We start from the raw sequence: 21,725 nt of genomic DNA on the forward strand, positions 1-21,725 counted from the left end.
TTTTGTGCCATTGTCGGATTGTTGTCCTTCTTTGCCCCAGAGACTTAGAGAATGAGCATCAAGCTAGAACCAGCCTCAGTGAACAGCCCACACAAATTTTTATTTCCAGCTGAATACCTGCCTTCGTCATTACTACCAACAGATCTGTGTCTTTGGAACATTTTTATCCTGCTCAAAGATTTTATTTCTGTTTATATAGACCCTTTCCATTGGATTTTTATGCAAAAAGCATATATTCTCCTAAAATCCTAGCACATCAGTTTTCACATCTGTAAAAAGAAGATAGTACAATAAATTATCCCTCTTCCAGAGGAATACATAGTTACCCAACAATAATAAAAATAACAAAAATTATTTATTAAATTAATATACAAATGGAAATGACTTGAAAATGTAAGACTACTTTAAAAACATGCGCCAAGTAAGCAGCCTATTCATCATGCAAAATAGACAGTGGGACCTAGAGAAGCTACATTATATTCCTGACCAGCCCTAAAAATGGGAAGCATTTCAGACAAGGATGTCACTTTAAAGACTTGTTTCCTGGGCCAGCCCGTGGCCGAGTGGTTAAAGTTCCTCGAGTTCTGCTTCAGAGACCCGGCTTGTGGGCCCAGATCCCAGATGTGTACATATACCACTCATCAGCCATGCTGGCGAGGCATCCCATGTACAAAGCAGAGGAAGATTGGCACAAATGTTGCCTCAGGGCTAGCCTTCCTCAAGCAAAAATAAAAGAGGAGGATGGGAATGGATGTTAGCACAGGGCAAATCTTCCTCACACACACACACACACACACACACACACACACAAAGACTTGTTTCCCAAACAGCAATTCTGCATGGAGAGAAAAGCTAGTCTCTGAGGGAGTCATCTTTCTACTGGCATCGGCAAAGAGGAGGCTTCTCAGCACAGACCTGGCACCTCACCCCTATTTCCAGGAGTCCGTGAAGAGCAGAGATCAAGACTGCAAATCTGGGGCTGACTCAGGCTCAGGCCCATCACAGGTGGGGAACTCTTAAAATGCTTGAAAAGGTCTGGCTTCCAAATTTGATTAGCCAGATCATATTTCCTTGGGACCAATTTCTACTAAAGGACAACTCTACCAAGCCACCATACTCTTAATCTTGAAGAATATAGGAGGAGGCCATGAATTACAGGGACCTGGTTTAATAATTGCTAAATAACTGTTGAAGAGAGACTGAAAATGCACAACTCACCTCTGCAGAGTGGAGGAGGCCATCCTGAGCCTTGGAAAGACGGCAGGGCTGGGAAAGCTGTGGAATTTGAAGCAAGTGCAATTGGAACAGGTAACTGTCTCTAACTTTAGTGATGAAATCTCAAGGGGCCAATTACGTTTGTTTATTAGATTTCTTTTATTTTTCCTCGCCCCTGTCTGGTCACTTGTGCATCTAGCACCCTAACCTACATTTCAACTTTGCAAGTGAAAGTTTTGTTTCTCTGTCCCCGGAGCATGGGAAGGAGCTCCCCAAACTTTCATTTCTCAAGGGAGGTACATCTGAGTCTTCAGTGATAGCACCTTTGGATGGTGGGAATTTTTATCCCACTTTACAAGCGTGAGGATTAAATCTCAACTTCCTCATTCCAAGTCATCCATCTCCACATTCCTTTGAGCGAAAGCGCCAGGGCCAGGCACCTCAGGGAACCAGCAGATGCTCTGCGGTACTCGTCTGATCTGAGCAAGGCCAGGGAGACCTTTTTGCCAGTCCCCAGACAGACGCTGCTTTGCTGGGCTGCTCTCCAGGTTTGGAATTCTACCACCACATTCCGTAACTTTCTTAGAACTTTCGCCTTTCCCTTCACTTTAAGGAAGACAACCTTCCACACCCTGGTCAGAAGCTTTCATGAAAGAATAGCCATCCTGTGTGAAAAAACTCTAGTGAGGATGGTGAGCATCGTGCAGTGAGACTTGTAGAGGCCCAGCGTACTCCTCCTTCTCCTCCCCAAGAGTGGGAGAGTGTCCATGTGAGAGTGACCAGGCTGCTCTCATCCTCTGCTCAGCCACCTGGCACTGCCCCAGGAAAGGGCTTATGATTTTTTTTTTCTCCCTGGTTTATTCTGGGAACTGGTGGCAACAGCATCTTCTCCCAGCCAGTGGTCTGAGACCCACTTTCTAACCACAATAAACAATCTACCCACGTGTGCACTGGGGTTGGAAGGGGAAGTGGAATAGAGCCTGAGTGAGCTCTGGACCTTACCCTTTATGCCAGTGCCTAGACAAGAGAAGAGAAAAACAAGATGCTTTCTAGCTTCCAAAATGTTATTGGCATTTCTCATAAAACACTTTTTTCTTATTCATTGTCCTCTTTACTTTTTGGATTTATCATCTTGTTTCGTATCCTTTTACCGTTATTTAGGATGACTTTAGGAGAGAATGAACATAAACTGATCTATAAAATGCACTTCCTCACCTTTAGATATCAGAAATTAATTTCTATGCCATAAAATAGGAAAGATGACATTTCCTTCCTGTTAGTATAGCCATTTGTCCCAGCATGCCTTATTTAGTAGTACATATTTTCCTAAGCCTATTTGTAATTATACATTTATGATACACTAAATTCCCACATATAGACGTTTCTTTGGGATTGCATTTTGATTCATTGGTGCATGTCTTTTTTACAAGAATACCACAGTTTTAATGGTAGATACTTTGTAATATGCTTTGAAACATATTGGGGCAGGCACTCTCTCACCTTGTTATGCTACTTTCTCAAAAACTGCACTTAGTAAATGTTAAATACCCTAAAGTCACAGCAAACATTATACTCAGTGGAGAATCTGTAGATGTTTTCCTTTGGATCAGGAACAAGAAAGGATACCTGCTATCATAGCTGTTGTTTGACCTGACACTAGAGGTCCTGGCCTATAAAATAAGAAAAGAAAATAGATTAAGATGTACAAAGATTATAAGAAAAACTACCACTATTTACAGATTATATATCAAGGAAAAATTTTTCAACGATCTATTAGATTTAATAAGAAAGAAGCAGATACAAGACCACCTTACAGAAATCAATAGCATTTCTGTACACCAGCAATAAACAACTAGAAAAATAAAATAAAATGCCATTTATAATAGCAACACAAATTATAAAGTATTTAGGAATTTCTCAACAGAGAGTATAATGAACTCTATGGAGTTCTGTGCCAAAACTTTCAGACCCCCCAATATTCTTTATCTACGTTTCTCATTTTATTTTTCTCCATAGCAATTAACTCCATGTAACATACTATATAGATACTACTTATTTCTTATAATTATTGCCTATTTCCCTTAAGTAGAATGTAATCTCCATGAAAACAGAGATTTCTGCTTGCTTTTCGCTGTTGTATCCACAACACGTAGAAGAGTGTCTGGCCTATATTAGGTATTTCACAAATACGTGTTAAACAAATATGCAGAAAATATGAAAACTCTCAATAGGACATTAAACATTATCTGAATAACTATAAAGACATTTCACACTTTGGATGGGACAATTTAGTATTATAAAGATGGCAGAGTTCCAAAATGCATCTACAAATTCAGTGCAAACCTGATTAAAATTTCAGGCGAAGTTCTTGAGGAACTTAATGAAATTACTCATAAATTTATATGGAATAAATCACTCTATAAGTAGCTGACTATTTATAGACTGACTATAAATAAAGTAAATGAATATAAATAGACTAGCTGACTATTTATACTAAAATCTATTTAATAACTTTGAAAGGAAAGATGGGTTTGCCCATCTTATTGCGTACACTACATGTGACAGATGGAGACAGTACAAACCAAAATGACTTTTAAAACTAGGATAATAGAATTGCATGGTGCAGGAGCAAACAAATGAACAGATAGAAAAGAATAGAGTTCAAAGACAGAGCTATACATAGGTAAGTTTAACGTGCATTAAATTACTACAAATTAATGAGTAAAGCATAAATTGTTTAATAAACAGACCACAACATGGAAAAAAATAACATTAGATCCATTTTTAACAACATATTCAAAAGTGAATGTCTGACAAACTAAAGAAGTAACTGTGAAAGGTAAAAGTAGACAACTTAATTAAGTATAAAAATAGAATATTTCATGACCCAGATGCAGGAATTTTTTTTTAGAAACTCAAAACTTCATAAGCACACATCATAGGACAAAAATGTGAATTGGATTATAGCAAAATAAAGGTTTTCTGTACAACATGGGGCTCCATGAATAAAGTTAATAGAGAGATGACAGATTGAAGCTATGTATTTGCAATGCCTATAACAGAAAAGGATTAATATCTAAAATATACACTCTAACAAGGAAATGGCAGAAAACTCAAAGGAAAAATAGGTGAAGAAACAAACACAGTGTCCAGCAGTAGAAACCCAAGAGGCTGACAATACAATACACTCAGAAGATATTTATTGTGTGCCTACTATGAGACAGGCACTATTCCAGACACTTTGTCTACTTAAGCGAACCCAACAGACAGCCCTGCCCTCAAGGGGTTTGTATTCTGGGGGCAGTGGAAGAGTGAGAGACAGACACTGAAAAATGAGTTAATCGCAAAGTAAGTTAGAAAGATAAGTTCTTTGGAAAAAAATAACTAAGAAAGTAAGTGGGAACAGGAGTGAAGGGCAGGGAGAAAGTTTGCAGTATCAAATGGGGCAGTGACGAGAGCTGAATGAAGAACTGGAGGAGATGAGGAAGCGGTGATCTGAGAAGAGAGCATTTCAGGCAGAGAGTATGGTTAGAAAACAGGTGGTAGCCATTGTCAAGACTTTGGGTTTTATTCTGAGCAATGGCAGGTTGAGCAGAGGAATGACATGATTTGAGTTATGTTTTAAAGGAATTGCTCTGGGTGCTGGGATGCAAGACTAGAAGCAGAGAAATCTGTTGCGGGCTTTGCAGTAACCTGAGGAGGGTGACTGACACCAGGGTGGAAGAGACGACATGACGAGAAGGGATCATATTGTGTATATACTTTGAAAATAGAGAAAATAGGATATTCTTGCAGATTTGGATCAGATGTGAGAAAAAAGAGAATGATAAGTGGCCTAATTTCTGCAATGATGGAGTTACCATGAACTGAGGTGGGGAAGGCATGGATAGATCAGTGTGGGGTGAAGGTAGGTGGGAATCAGAAGTTCAACATATAAAGATATGTTCATATTGACTACTTATCAGAGGAATACAAAATAAAACAATTTTATATCTTTTAGGCTATAAAAAATTCAAACCATGTAAGTAGTGAATAGATAAGTGCCCTCGTGCACTGAAGTAGGAATACAGACTTATAAAGCCATTCTGGAGAGCATCATCTGTGAACTAGCAACTTGGCTCCTGTACGTATTCCCTAAATAAATCCTCACACAGGTCCTTACGTGCTCATGGATTGCGATATCACAGGGCTGTATGTGGTGCCGGGCAGTGGGTGCCATACAAACAGTGATAGCTAAAAAATGTGGCGAACACCATGGATTACTCTGAAACGTTTCAAGTAATAGATTAGCAATATGTCAAAGTAAAAGTATAGTCTTGAGTGAGAAAAACTAAGACAGACTGAGTAGTTAACACTATAATGCATTTTTTAAAAATGCATAAGTGCACTCTCAAAGACAATTATATGCATCTAACACATTAGAATATTTCTCCATACAGCACGGAAGAAATAAGAGTAAAGAATGAGATAAGGGGGCCACCCTGTGGCCGAGTGTTTAAGTTTGTGTGCTGTGGTTCTGCAGCCCAGGGTCCACTGGTTTGGATCCTGGGTATGGACCTAGCACCACTCACCAGTTCATGCTGTGGTGGAATCCCACATAGAAGAACTAGAACGACCTACAACTGGGATATGCAACTAGGTACTGGGGGCTTTGAGAAAAAAAAAAAGAGGAAGATTGTCAACAAATGTTAGTTCAGGGCCAATTTACCTCACCAAAAAAGAAAAAATCTGAAAAAAAAAGAATGAGAGAGAAAATTAATTTATTTTTAAAAATTAACAGGAGACGCCTTGTGCAGATGATAATGTTCCATGTATTGAGGAGGAGCATTTGCCAATTAACTCAACTCTGTATCTGAGATTTTTTTAAAAGTCTTATTTACTAATATCCTAAATTCCAACATATATGAGGTTTATATACTTCATAAAAGGCAACTCCTAAAATAGAAAAGAAAGTTTCAATCAAAAATTATTTAATGAGCAGGAATTTTTTAGCATTGTTAAGGCACTGGGCATACAAATATGATAAAATGCATGGTCCTTGCTCTCAAGAAGCTTACACTCTAACTGGTCAGTGAAACACTGTGCCCTCTCCAAGGCACAAACTGGGATTTTCTTTTAAAAGTAGGAGATCAAAATACCTTTGCTTTTGAAATTTCACTCTGAAATTTTAACAAAATTATTAATGATCCTAACTGATAGGATTCAGAATTTCCAGTGATAGGCAGTATTTATTACTAAATTTATATTATTTATTAGTAAATTACCAATACATTGGATAAGTCTCAGATTTCACACACAAAAAACTTATAGGTCTACAATGATTTTCTCCATGAATGTGTATGACTAGTAGAAAAATAAATGTCCGTTTTATAGAGATTTATCTATTTTCTTCCTACTCCTGACAGATGACCAGTGTGCTACGAGTGCAATAAAAGAGAGGAGAAAGGGATGGAAGTGCAGAAGCAGCAGCAGGCAGCAGCTGGAACACATCAAGTCCTGCATGTGTGGAAGTTGGATTTTATTCTAAGCAAAATAAAAATGCAACCTGATTTATTTTCTAAGATGAAGGTGCTGTCTGCAGGGCAAATGGCCCAGGTCATTCAAATAAATTGTAGGGAAAAGAAAGAGTTGCAGGGGATCAATAGGTTAAAGAGATCTTAAAGACATATCAAGTTGAAAAAAAGGGCAAAACTAAACTACAGTGAGTGGAGGTGTTTGCTTGGGTAATAAAGCCATAAAGAAATGCAAGAAAGTGATTAGTACAAAGGTCAGAATAGCAGTTACTTTTGGGAAAAAGGACTTGTGATTAGGACGAGGTAGATGGAGAGGACTCTGTGGGTGCTCGCAGCTCTGTTTTTTGACTTGAGAGGTTGTTGCAAGGGGGTTTGTCTTTTAATAATTCACTAAATAAATACACATTTGTTTAGTGTGGTTTCCTGCCTCTGTGCTTTATTTTACAACACAAAATCCAAAATCACATAATAATTGTAAAAAGTAAAGCTGTTGTGTAAAGAATAAAACGTAGAAAGCAGAAGTGGAAACAGAAATCAGATTCATCACATATTTTATTGGTAAAGCTCTTGGGATCTGTTGATGGATTGAGTATGAAACAAAGGAATCAAGATTCATTCTGCATGTGTATGGTTCCTTCTACTACTACAGTGAAGACATATTGGGGCAAGAAGAAAGGACCAGCTTGGGATAGAGGAAGCAAACACAACAGCTCTATTTTGACTTGTTAAGAAAGACATTCACATGATGTAAGTGAAGGTGATAAGCAAGCAATTGGATATATGTGTTCAGAGCTCTTGAGAAATGTTTTGTTGGCTTGGTGATAAAAAAAAACAAGATCTTTTGCTTAAACAATAGAGAGATCAGATAGATGGATGGGTGGATAGATAGATAGATGCCATGGTTCTGAGTAAAATCACCTGGAGCAGACACAGAACAGTGACCCACTATAGCAAAAGCAATAGAAAACAAGTTCATTTTGAATACTTGTGTATAGAGAGAAGGCTGTGTAATGCTTAGCCCTGTAACTGTGTCCTGAAAACCATTTTTAAAAATAGTTGAATATCTACTCTCTGCCAGCCACTCTAAAAGTTATTTTACATAGATTGTCTGCAATCTTCAAGGTAATTACACATACAAGATATTGATACTTCTTTTCCCAGCTGAGGACACTGGTGCTCAGAGACATTAAGAACATTTTTCGAAGCTACATTGCTGGTGAGGGATGAGGTCAAGATAGAAGAGTGGCTGCTCTCACTCACACTGAAGCACTTCCCTGACCACATTGCATTTCCTGAGGGAATATGCAGGAGGAATGTGAAAGGGAAGAGAGGAATATGTTTAATCATTGAAGACTTTTTTTACTGTATGTATAATAGGGCAGTGATACATAGTCAACATGTGGACTAAGGTGGAAAGTCAGTCTATAAGAAATTGGTCAGAATGATCTACCTTATCAGCAAATCTAAGGAGAAAGGGCACATCAATCATTTTCTCTTTGTTTGGAATGCCACTCTTTGGGCTGTTGGAGGAAAGGAGAAATTCTTTGAATCTTTATCTTTTTTCATTAATTTTTTCCAACATTCTTCTTAGGGCACTCATCACCTCCTTGTTCCTCAAGCTATAGATTAAAGGATTCAACATTGGGGTCACCACAGCATAGAACAGGGAGACCATCTTCTCCTGTTCTGCTGAGGAGCCAGCCGCAGGTCTCATATATGTGAAGATGGCTGCCCCAAAGCACATGGAAACCACAGTGAGGTGGGAAGCACAGGTCTCAAATGCTTTGCGGCGTCCCTGGGCAGAGTGAATACACAGAATGGCAGCAACTATACGACCATAGGAGAAGAGGACCAGAGAACAGGGAAGCATGATCACCAGAAATCCTGAGATAGCCACCATGACCTTGTTGAAGGAGATGTCCACACAGGCTAGCCGTAGCACTGCTAGGGTCTCACAGGCAAAGTGATTGATAACTTTGTGACACAGAGGAAGCCGGAAGGTGATGATTGTTTCCATCAGTGAATTCATGAAACCAGCCACCAAGCAGCCGGCAGCCAGCCCCAGGCACAGTCCTCCATGCATGATGGCTGCATAGTGAAGTGGGTGGCACACCGCCACATAGCGGTCATAGGCCATGGCTCCCAGCAGAAAGAACTCCGTGCTTGCCACTGCCAGCGAGATGGACAGCTGGAGCAAACAGTTGTGGAACGGGATGGACTTCGAGGCTGACAGTCAGTGAACAAGCATTTGTGGGACAATGCTGTTGGAATAACAGATGTCCACAAATGACAGGACACTAAGGAAAAAGTACATGGGTGTATTTAGCCTGCTGTCCATTCTGATAAGGAGGATGATGAGGAAGTTCCCCAGCACGGTCACCAGATACATGGCCAGGAAAAGAACGAAGAGGGAAACCTGAGTCTCCCAGAAGCTGGACAAGCCCAGCAGAATGAACTCACTCATCCATGTCTGGTTTTCCCTGCCCATGAGCCTCTGAAGACCAAACCCTAGTTACAAATCAATAAGTACCAGATACGGATGGTGGCAGAGTGTCTTACAAGGTCATTTAGACCAAACAGCCATCTAATATTAAGCGCTGTGATTTCTCAGATTCTATGTGTCCTTCAGGGTTTGGGACCACAATAGAACCCATTGATGGGGCTCAAATTCAAGGAAAAAAGAAAATTCTTTTCTCCTTCCTTAAGTAGGAAAGGTTTTATTAAAATTCTTAGAGATTTGAGTGAAAATGATTAACTGTAACAGGCGATTCTCTTCTGTAGAGCCAATTCCTAACCATGGGGTTTATCTAGCCCTTTGTTGGATCCCAGTTTTTCCCTCCTTACTAGCTCAAAATCCCTGTTGAATGAAACCTAACGGGTATGAACAGTTTTTAAACATTTACAGTTTTACTTCTGGATTCTCTAGCTATGAAAATGAGATAGTCAAGTTTCACCCTTTTAAAATCAGAAATTTGGGAGTTACAAGTTAGAAGGCAGCAAATCCAAAACAGATTTTTAAGTAGCAAAAAATTTTACAGTCAGTGAAAAAAAGAACAAAGACCTGCATGATCAGGCTCAGTTTTGAGAAGTCTTCACCTGCTTGTCTCTTGTCGGGGAGAGAGGATAAGAGGAAGGCACCTGCAAAGTATTTTCCTCCTTCTTTGGAAGAGTGGCAGAGCATGGGTCAACAACAGGGTATGGCTGTCAAGAAATATGTCAAAGTCAAACATGCAGTAACTTTCCTCCTTAATATGTCATAAGAGTCAAATACTTGCCACACATATTAGCATGTTAACTAAGAGATAAGGGAAAACTGGCTGCACATTCCCGCTGAGTCTATTTGTGTGTATCCTGCATGGTGTAAGCTATGGAGACTATGGTGTGATGGAAAATAACTACTTGAAATGAACTCAGTGAAATGACTGTTGATTATCTCTTTCTGTTAACCCCCCTATATTTATCCCCATCTGAAATATTTGGCTATTTTCCCTCTTAGGAAACTTAGTTGTCTCTCATCCTTGTGCTATGCTCCCCCTTCCGTGACTCACATGACCAGAAGTAACACCACAGTCTGCTCAGTACCATCCCCAAACTTTCTCATCCTGCTGAAACATTAGTATTTCAGAAAGCTCAAGGGCTCTAGTATTCAGAAATTATCTTTGGAACTCTTAGTAACCTTGTTTGTTCCTTATTCAAATCACAAGTGATTTCTGAAAACTCGTGGACTGAACAAAGCCCACTCTCGATTTCCCACATACTTTGTCCCTCTAATTACTTGGCCCTTTGGGTAAAGAAAGCTAACCTCATGCACAGGTGTCCCAAGGAGCTATCCTCTGCTTGCTGAGTGTGATCAGATAGTGTCACTGAATATGCGATGAGAATCATGCTGTGTGTGGAGGGGATTCATCAGAGTGAGGGCAGCTAGCTGCAGATAAAGAGGATGCCAGAGAGCTGGATTAGGCAGGAGAGAAGGCTCTATGGGCATTGGCATATGCTAATCCTTCCTTAGTCTGTGTATCAACTGAGCCTGATAAACCATTTCCACTCCAAGAGATTATTTATGTAAGTTACAACCAGGGGAGGCAAGAAAAGTACAAATGTTCCTTAATTCTTTAGAGTTTACTCTAGAGCTTCAAAAGGTTAGCAAGTCACTTTGTAATATTTCTATCAAAGAAAGAGGAAACCTGCCTTTTTATCCCTAATGAAAAAGGAGAAGCTGGAATATGAACGTGTCACTGTCAAAGTCCTCAGGTATGAAAGAGAGAGACAAGTGATCTCAAAGGGGAAACATAAGGACATGGGACCATCAATGGAATTTGACCACAAACAGATAATATTTTATGAGCCAGTCCTAGGAAGGTGAATGGAGTGGTCTATGATTCTGCTATAACTTATGAAACAGTTAACGTACAGGAACTTCGCCAGCAGAGGGCTAAAAGAAAAAAAAAAAGGGCAGGAGGTAGCTGATGATTATTCAATGTATTCTCAGGTACCAAATAAGGAAACCCGTTAAAAATCTGATAATGATCTCTTGGAGTTTTGAGTCTTTCAGGTCTTAAAAATTAATAATAACTAGCCAAGGGCTTGACAAAAAAAAATCTAGTAATCCCTCATTTTGGGTCAATAATTCCCCTTAAAGTCCCAGGAAGATATTGATTACAAATAGAAACAGCCATGGTGAGCATATCACATTTCAGTATCATCTTCATGTTTGCCCAAGTGCCTCTCTCTGGGAGCAAATGAACTACTTTGCCAATAACCTTGCATTTCCCAGTCCAATCCTCATTACCTAGTTTCTCCATCTGTCTAAAGGGAGCATAAATTCAAGTCTGCCCTAATTCATTAGAGGGAGGGAAGTAGGGAGGGTATAGAGTAAGGAATAATGCCAAGAATAAAAGGAATGATTTTAACCCAAAAAAGGTTAAAAAGTAAAATTAATAAAATTTTTTAAACATTTTTGAAAATTTCATATATAAATAAAAGTTTAAAACAGTTGTTCAAAGGCAAGATGGAGGTGTTCTAACTGACAACAAGAGTAATTTAACAGCACTGCCTGCACCACCTCTCCTTTCTGGATTTGTGATTCAAGTTTCCTAAAGTTAGACATCACAAGTGTTCTTCTCAAAAAAGACGCCACTTGGAAAGCCTGAGATGTCCGAAAGACGTTAATTGGCTAAGTTGCTCTCCCCACCCCATCCCCACTTCCTTATGCATCGCCCACACTTCTTGGAGCAACAGAAAGTTTAGTCAGTTATCCAGATGAAGTTACCGTCTGACCTTCACCATTTAAGAATGAGCCAGTCAACACAAATCTGTCCTCCAGTCCAGATTCCAGCAGTGGGCAGGTGCTGAGGGGTGCTGTGTGGTACGGAGAACGTGACCAGTACCCTGGGTGTAGTGGCTACACCCGGTGATTCCCATGAATGCAGTCAAAGCCCTGTGGTAAGTGCTTCACTTCTCAGAGGTATCTGAAAGAACTTCCCCTTAGTTTGGCTACCTAAAATGGGTCTTCTTAAAACCAATTGCCAAAATGGGACACTTCTCTCTCCAGTAACCAAATTCAATCCAATTGTCACATGAGCCTAGGAAGAAGCTGTGGGTTAAGGAAACCCTGGTTTCCTGACTCATGATCTTAAGAACCTACTCGACAGCCTCTGAGCATGACTGCCCTACTCCAGGACAGGAGGCCAGCATTGCCCCAGAAGAGCGGGGCCAGGCAAGATGCGGGATTTGGAAAAAGTAACTTTCTTTTCCCTCAGAGATAAAATCTCTGCAGGCCAATTATGCTGTGCTTGTTAGACTTCTGTGACTTCTCCTTCTCTGCATGGTGATTCTCTCACCTTAAACTCTCACCTCAACTTCAGAGAATTTGCAAATGAGTATTTAGTTTTTCCTGACCTAGAAACACGAGAAGAGAATCCACAGCCCCAGTTCCCCTGGAGACATTCTCCTAAGTCTTTGTCGAAGTTTCACTGTGAGGAAGCTGGTAACTTGCTCGTGACTTTCTCTCTGTGTACTCGGGATTGAGGCTATTTGACCCAAAGTGCCCACTCATTCACAGACCACCTGTGGGACCTTTGAGCAATATTTCCTGTGACATGACTCTGAAGTTGTACATGAGCTATGATCAATCTTCTCTTCGCAGCTGATGCAACTATTTTGTGAGACTTTTCCCCATTTTGTCTCACTATTGGAAGGCTCCTTTTAACTGGACACTGTCAAAATATTTAACTATGTGTGTATCTAGATGTCTGCCCTCATATTCCACAAATACTGTAAAAATTTATTACCCACTTAAAGCATCTCAAATTATACATCCCTTCTATTGATAGACATCTAGGTTGTTTCTAGTTTGTGGCTATTGAAACCAACACTATGAACATTCTCTCTCTCACACACACACACCCATCTTTTTTTTTTTTTTTTTGAGGAAGATCAGCCCTGAGCTAACATCTGCTGCCAATCCTCCTCTTTTTGCTGGGGAAGACTGGCCCTGAGCTAGCATCCATGCCCATCTTCCTCTACTTTATATGTGGGATGCCCACCACAGCATGCCTTGCCAAGCAGTGCCATGTCCACACCTGTGATCCAAACGTGTGGACCTTGGCCTGCCGAAGCAGAACGTGCACACTTAACGGCTGTGCCACTGGGTTGGCCCCCACACGTATCTTGTGTCATATATGTGTGCAATTGCTTACATTATGTGCATGTCCAGCTTTAGTTAATATTGTCAGTTTTGTTGAAACAGTTGTACCGGTTCTGTTCCCGCCAACTATGTATAAGTACTTCTTTGTTCTAACCTTTCTCTACTGTCAGTTTTTCTCATTTTAGCAATGCTATTGGGTATATAATGGTATCTTGTTGTGACTATATTTTACATTACTCTGATGACTAACGAAGTTGTGCACATTTTAAAATATTTATTGGCCATTTGGATATTCAATTTTCTGAGGTGGGTGTTCAATTTCTTGCCCATTTTTCTATTGGGTTATCACTCTTTTTCCTATTGATTTTAGTTCTTTACATATTTTGAATATGAGTCATTTATTGCTTATATGTACCACAAAAATTTTCTTCCAAATTGTGGCTTACTTTTTCATTCTCTTAATGGTGCCCCTGTTAAAGAGATGTACTTAATTTTTTTGTAGTTCTATTTAAATTTTAAAATGTTTCTATTTATCAACTGTTTTTCATATAGTTACTGCTTTTTTGAGTCTTGAGTGAGAAATGTTTGGCTATCCCAAATCATGAAGTTATTCTTCAAAGTTTTCTTCTGGGAACTTTCATCTTTTACTTTTCACATTTAGATCAACAATATATCTGAAATTTATTTCTGTGTATGACATGAGATAGGAGCCCAGATTGGGCATCCACATAGAAAATATCCTTCCTCACTATTCTCCTATGTTGACATAGATCGAATTTCAACTTATACGTGTACATTGTTTTCTAGATTCTTTTTTCTGACCGATTGGTCTATTTATCCATTGTTGTAACGATATTACATTGTCTTAATTACTATAGACTTATATTAAAACTTGTTTTATCGTAGTGTGAATCTTTCAACTTGACTCTACATTTCAAATTCTTTTGGCTCTTCATGGCCTTTTGAATTTCCAATCTGATTCTAAAATTACCTTGAAAACTTCCAGGAAAAACACTTGCTGAAATTTTTATTGGGATTCCATCTAAAAATAAATTTGGGGAGAAGTGACATTTCTATTCTGTTGAATATGATAGATAGTATCTTTTAAATTATATAAAAATATAATTGGCTTTTACATCTTAAATATATACACGTGAAATGACTTTTGTGCATGGCTAGTGTCATTTCTTCTTTATATATTTGGTGAAGCCATTTAGCCTGAAGTTTTCTGTTTTGTTTTGTTTTTTGAGGAAGACTAGCCCTGAGCTAACCTCTGCTGCCAATCCTCCTCTTTTTGCTGAGGAAGGCTGGCCCTGAGCTAACATCTGTGCCTACCTTCCCCCACTTTATATGTGGGAGGCCTGCCACAGCCTGGTTTGCCAAGTGGTGCCATGCCCGTACCTGGGATCTGAATGGGCGAACAGTAGGCCGCTGAATCAGAACACGCCAACTTATTTGCTGTGCCGCTGGGAGTGCCCCTGAAGTCTTCTTTGATAGAAAATTCTTAAATATGGATTCAAATTTCTTAGTATGTATGACTGTTCTGTTTCTTCATGTGTCCCCTTTGGTAAGTTTATTTTTCCTAGGAATTTGTCTGCTTCATCTAACTTTTCAAATTTATTGTCCTAAATTTGTTGATGTCTTCTTGTATATGTTTAATGTATATAGAATCTAGGAATGTCTCTTTTTCTTTCCCGATATTGTTTGTTTCATTCGTTTCTCTGCCTTTTTTGTATTAGTCTCGGCAATGGATTACGGTTTACTATAAAATATATGTATATATATATATATTTTTTTTTACTGAGGAAGTTCACCCTGAGCTAACATCCATTGCCAATCTTCCTCTATTTTTTTGTATGTAGGACATTGCCATTGCGTGGCTGGTAAGTGGAGTGGGTCCATGCCCTGGATCTGAACCTGCTAACCTGGGCTGTTGAAGGCAAGCAGGTGGAACTTTAACCACTTGGCTGCAGGGCTGGGCCTTATAAAGGATTTTAATATCATCTGATGAAAGGAGAGCAACAAAGGAGTAGTCTCATCCCTTGAAAAATACTATTTAATAGGTAACAGAGATTAGAAAAATATTGCCTCCTTCAAGAAGATAAATCTTAAAACTATGAAAGAAATGAAACATCACAAAAAAATCACCACAAAATATATGTGGAGAACCAGAGAATGCATATCTCCTGTGAGCTATGTCCAGTATACGACAAAGAATTATTGTCCTAGGATGCTGAAAGAACCATAGCTCTTATATCAGAGCCATTTCTAAGGATTTTAGGAAACCCTACAAATAGGATCACTTATACTAAAGACAAGAAAATCTTCTAAATTTTCAAAACAGAAAGAAATACATGTGCTAAGAAAAAATATCAAATCTACCTCACCTCTTTTAGGAGGAATGCTGGGCTGATGAAAAGGATTTGAGCTCAGCAATGTATTTGATGGTGTTATTGGGAATTCTATCAAATATTAAAGAACAAATACTTTCAAATTTGCACAAGACTGTCCAAGCAAAGAAAAATAAAGGATCATATCATTACTCATTGCATGAAGTTAGGACGACTACCATACCAAAAGTTGACTGGGAAAGAAAAGGAAAGGAAAATTACACTTCAATCTGACTCAGGAAGACAGATGGAAAGCTCTCAAACAAAATAATAGGAAACTACATCCATCAGTCTATAAAGCTAACACATCATGACAAACTCAGTTGTATTCAAGAAGGAAAGTTTGGTTTAATATCAGAAAAAAATTGATGTTCTTAACCATGTTAATAAAGTAAAAGGAGAAAAAACCATGTGATCATATTAATAGACACACAGAAGATAATTTTAAATTTAGCATACACTTGGGGCTGGCTCTGTGGCCAAGTGGTTAAGTTCGTGCGCTCCGCTGCAGGCAGCCCAGTGTTTTGTTGGTTTGAATCCTGAGCGCAGACATGGCACTGCTCATCAAGCCACGCTGAGGCAGCGTCCCACATGCCACAACTAGAAGGACCCACAACAAAGAACATACAACTATGTACCAGTGGGCTTTGGGGAGAAAAAGGAAAAAAATAAAGTCTTTAGGAAAAAATAAATAAATTTAGCATACACTCATGATTGAAAAACAGAGAATTTACTAATCTGATAAAATACATACAGAGTAAACATCATATTTATAGCAATTATTTTGAAAGTATTCCCTGTAATTTCAGAAACAAAACAATAATGTTGTTATATTCACCTTTGTTTAACATTATACTAATGGCTGTAGCCAGTGCAAGAATACAGGGAAAAAAACATAATAATATGAGGATTGAAAAGAAAGTAACAGTACAGTTATTTTATTTGCAGATTATACAATTTTCTATATAAAGAATACAAAATAATCTATAGATAAATATGACAATTAATAAAATAATTAGGCATGGTTTTTTGATTAAATAAATCAATATCAAAAGTCATTGTGAATTCAGTTTCTGGTGATAATGGAATAATAGTCATGGTATTTATTCTCCTACTTTAAACAACTAGAAAACTGAACAACATATATTAAACAATGGTTTTCATACATTGGACAACAGTCAATGCAAGACAGTGATTCCTGAGAGAAGGGAAACAAATGGAGTGACCCATAAGTGCCCCTGCTCACTGCCTAGGGAGAGCTTCCAGTCCACAGGATGAGGAGAGGGAACCCAAATAGAACCCATGCCCATCCTGAGTTGAGAAGACATAATTTGCGACAGAACACCAAAGAGGAGGGAGCTGCAAAGAGAGGGAGCTTTTATTGTCTGAACATGGGTATCCTTCAATCTTCTGCTGATTACTAATCTTTGAGGGTACGTGTGGAACCTGCCAAGGCCAAGGAAAGAACCGCCAGAAAGGAGCAAACAGAGTGATCTCTGGAGGTAACATGGGGCTCAGAACAGCTGATGTTCTCACCGGCCAGAATGGAAAGACCTCCAACACACAAGTCATCGAGTAGAGTCCTCAGAAAGTATAACCTTGCTAAAAGGGCAAATTGACCTTACACTTCAGCTTATTCTGAATCCAACCTAACAACCCTTGAAAGAAAGCCTCAAAAGATCAAACAAATTCCAAGCAATTTAACTAATTCCCAGAACAAAGTGCAGAAATATTTAAAGGAAAGAAAAATTCTTCACCACTCCAAAACATAAAACCTGCAATGTCTATAATCCAATAAAAAAATTTCCAGGCATTCAAAGAGGCAGGATAATTTCTAGGCCACAACACAAAGAGAGGAACCAAAACAATTCATAATGAGGAGAAAAATCAATCAATAGAAATATATATACAAAAGACCCAGTTGAGATAATTAGCATACAAGCACATTAAAATAGCCGTTATATTTCACATGTTAAAGAAGCTAGAGGAAAATGTAAGTATGATGAAGAAAGAAACCAAAGATATTAAAACACCCAATTCAAACTACAGGGTGATGAAAAATAGATTTCTAAATGAAAAATACACTGGATGGAATCAGTAGCAGACTACGCACTGCGGAAGAAGAGACTTGAGAACTTGCAGACATAACAATAGAAACTATCCAAAATGAAAGAGTGAAAAAATACTGAAAAAACTGAATAGTGCTTCAATAAGCTGTGAGTAACATCAAACCTTAAGTCAGAGTCCCGGAAGGAAAAAGAGATATTGGGTCTAGGGGCAGACACAACCAATAGTCAAGAAATATTAACCCCAAATTTCCAAATATGATGAAAAGAATGAAACCACACTTCTGAGCAGCTTAACAAACCCCAAGCATTAAAAAAATAAAGAAAAACATCTCAAAGTACTGTATCAAAATGTTGAAAAGCAACAATAAATAGAAAATTATAAAAGCAGTTGTGAGGGGAAAAAAAAGACACAATATATACAGAGGAACAAAGACAAGATTAACAGAAGAACTGAAAGCAAAAAATGTCAACCCAGAATTCTATGCTCGAGAAAATAAATTAAAAAAAAGAAAAAATGAAAGAAATAAAGATTATTCAGTCACGCAAATGATAAAAGTGTTCATAATCAGCAGGCAAAAGCATTACAAGCAAAATAAAGGACATAAACCTAAGGAAAAATAATTAAGATAAGAGCAGAAACCAATGAAATAAAAAACAGAAAAACAATAGAGAAAATCAAGGAAATCAAAGCTGATTCTCTGAAAGTATCAATAAAATTGATAAACTTCTATCCAGGCTGACCAAGAAAAAAGAGAAAAGACGCAAATTATCAATATAAAAAAAATGGATGTGGTGACATCACTACTGATCCTACAGACATCAAAAGAATAAAGACAAAACCACTAGAATATATTTTATGTCAATACCTTCGACTATTAAATGAAATGGAAAATTTTTTGAAATATTTGTGCTGCCAAAACTCTCACAAGAAGAAAAGTGAACTACCCTCTATCTAAAAGAAATTGAGTTTGTAGTTTAAAACCTTCCCACAAAAAAAACCACAGGCCAAATAGTTTCACTGGTGAATTGGACCAAACATTTAAGGAAGAAATATTATAAGTTCTACCAAAGTCTTCTACAAAATTGAAACAGAAGTAACTTTCCCCAACTAATTATTTAAGCATTATCGTGATATCAAAACCAGACAAAAACATCACAAATTTTAGGAAAAGAAAACTACAGATCAAAATCGCTCATGGTGACAGATATAAAAAACTTTTAAATATTAGTAAAGTGAATCCAGCTATATAAAAAATAAATATACTATTTCCAACTTGAGTTTACAGTAAAGAACGCAAGTTAGCACACCATTCAATTGATCAACACTCCTCAAAAGTGCGAAGATATGAAAGACGAAGATAGATTGAAACTGTTACAGAATGAAGGAGACTAAAGAGAAATAAAAAGAAAATGCAATGTGGGATACTGGATAGCATTCTAAATTTAAAAAAAGAAGTGGGAAAACTGATGAAATTATATTAAGCACTATAATTCAGCTGAAAAGGAAATTATTTAACATTAATTGCACCAATGTTAATTTTCTGGTTTTGTTGTCTGTACTATGGTTATGTGATATGTTAACATTAGGGGAAACTTTTTGTACTATATTTGCAAAAATTTCTGTAAGTCTAAAACTAGTTCAAAATAAAACATTAAAAAAAAATCAATCAATGTATGTCACCATATCAGGACTATAGAGATTTAAAAAAATGATTACCTCGATGGATGCAGGAAAAATGTTTGACAAAACTCAATATTCATTAACAATAAACACTAAGGAATCTATAAATGGAAGAGTATTTCCTCAATATGAAAAAGGACATCAACAAAGTTTTAATAATTGACTGCAGTCTTAATGGTGAAAGATTGAATGCTTCCCTTCCAAGATCAGGAACAATCAAGGATGTTCACTCTCAGCACTCCTATTCAATATCGCACTGCAATAAGGAAAGCAAAGAAATAAAAGGAGACTTTATGTGGCAAATATGCAAGTGAATGATGCCCAACATCACTAGTCCATTAGGAAATTACAAGTAAAATCATAATGAGATGCCACTACATATCTGTTAGAATGCCTAAAATTTAAAAAACTGCCAATACCAAGCCCAAATGATGATGTGGCGCATATGAAACTCTAATGCACTCCTGGTAGAAATGCAAAATTGTACAGCCACTTAAGAGTTTGGTAGTTTTTTAAAATGTTAAGTAGATACCTTATATTCTAAAAACCCCACTTCTAGGAATTTACCCAAAAGAAATTAAAAATATGTATCCTGTACCCTAATGTGTATATTGGCTTATTTCATAATTGCCAAAAATTTGGAGACAACTCAATATCCGTCAACTAGTGAATGTATTAACAAATTGTGGTACATCCATACAATGGGGCACTACTCAGCAATAAAAAGAAGTGAACTACTGATAAACGCAACAGTTCGCATTAATCTTGATGGTAATGTTGCAAACGAAATAAGACAGACACAAAAGGCTACATTTGATATGATTACATTTATTTTAACATGCTGGAAAAGGCAAAATTACAAGCATAGAAATGGGATGAATGGCTGCCTGAAGCTGGGGGAGGGAAGAGGGCATTGACCACAAACTGAGACAAGATAACTTTTGGAAATACTGTCTGTCTTGTTTACGGTGGTTGTAAATATTTGTCAAAACTCAGGTAACTAGTTTAAAATGATGAATTTTAATATGTGTAAATTACGCATCAATAAGCATTACTCTAAGAAAGGAAAGTGACAAAGAAAACATAAATAATAGAATGAAAATAATGATATAACTACAAATCTAGCAGACATATAAGAACAATAAGCAAAACTCTGAATAAATTTCAGTCAATAAATTTGAAAACTTAAACCATATGGACAAATATCTGCTAAAATATAACTTATCAAAAGCTGGTAGAGGGGCTGGCTGGTGGCGCAGCGGTTAAGTTCGCACGTTCTGCTTCTCAGAGGCCCAGGGTTTGCCAGTTCATATCCCGGGTGCGGACATGGCACCACTTGGAATGCCATGCTGTGGTAGGTGTTCCACATATAAAGTAGAGGAAGATGGGCACGGATGTTAGCTCAGGGCCAGGCTTCCTCAGCAAAAAAGAGGAGGACTGGCAGTAGTTAGCTCAGGGCTAATCTTCCTCCAAAAAAAAAAAAAAAGAAGCTGGTAGAATATAAAATAGCCTGAAAAAATCCTAGAAGCATTAAAGAAATGGAGTCTGTATTTAATGTTTGCTATAATGCACCAAATTGCCCTCTGAAAGACATGAGGCGTTAGGCTCCCAACATCACTGTATGGTATTACGTATTTTCTCAAGGCCTCAACAAAGCACTAAATATTATGAAAGAATTGTTTTTGAAAATTTAATCCTCAGCATGAAAAATTTTTGTTAAGCTCATCAATGATTAAAGCAACATGAAAATAATAGTTGTCACCAGTTTGAAGAGGGTTTGGCAAGGGCATTTATACATAATTTTACACAAATGGCAAACTGCTCCAGTTAACAGTTCTGTTTTTCAACTGAGGTCTATCTTAGTAGGTAGGTAAGAACTGGGGCAATATTATCCTGGACTACATTGCAAAAGATATGATTATTCTGAAATGTCAAGTCATATACCTGAGAAAGAAATGTTAGCAAGTTGATTTGTGGCTGTGTATAATACATACCACGTAATAAGGTTTCATTGTCAGACAAGCAAGTAATTATCTGTTTTGGACTGAACTGTGTTCCCTCAAATTTAATATGTTGAAATCATTGCCCCATAGTACCTCAAAATGTGACTTTTTGGAGACATGGTTTTATAAAGGTAATTACGTTAACATGAGGAATTAAAAAGGCCCTAATCCATTATAATCCTGTAAAATCCATTATAATCCTCATAAA

At 37.7% G+C, this 21,725-nt stretch overlaps 1 pseudogene; it reads right to left on the reverse strand.

Moving 5' to 3' along the window:
* Positions 1-8,280: 8,280 nt before the first annotated feature.
* Positions 8,281-9,216, reverse strand: LOC106841877 (olfactory receptor-like protein OLF3; annotated as a pseudogene).
* Positions 9,217-21,725: the final 12,509 nt, after the last annotated feature.

This window comes from Equus asinus, chromosome 1 (assembly GCF_041296235.1).
Source record: "Equus asinus isolate D_3611 breed Donkey chromosome 1, EquAss-T2T_v2, whole genome shotgun sequence".
In the NCBI taxonomy this organism is placed as follows: Eukaryota; Metazoa; Chordata; class Mammalia; order Perissodactyla; family Equidae; genus Equus; species Equus asinus.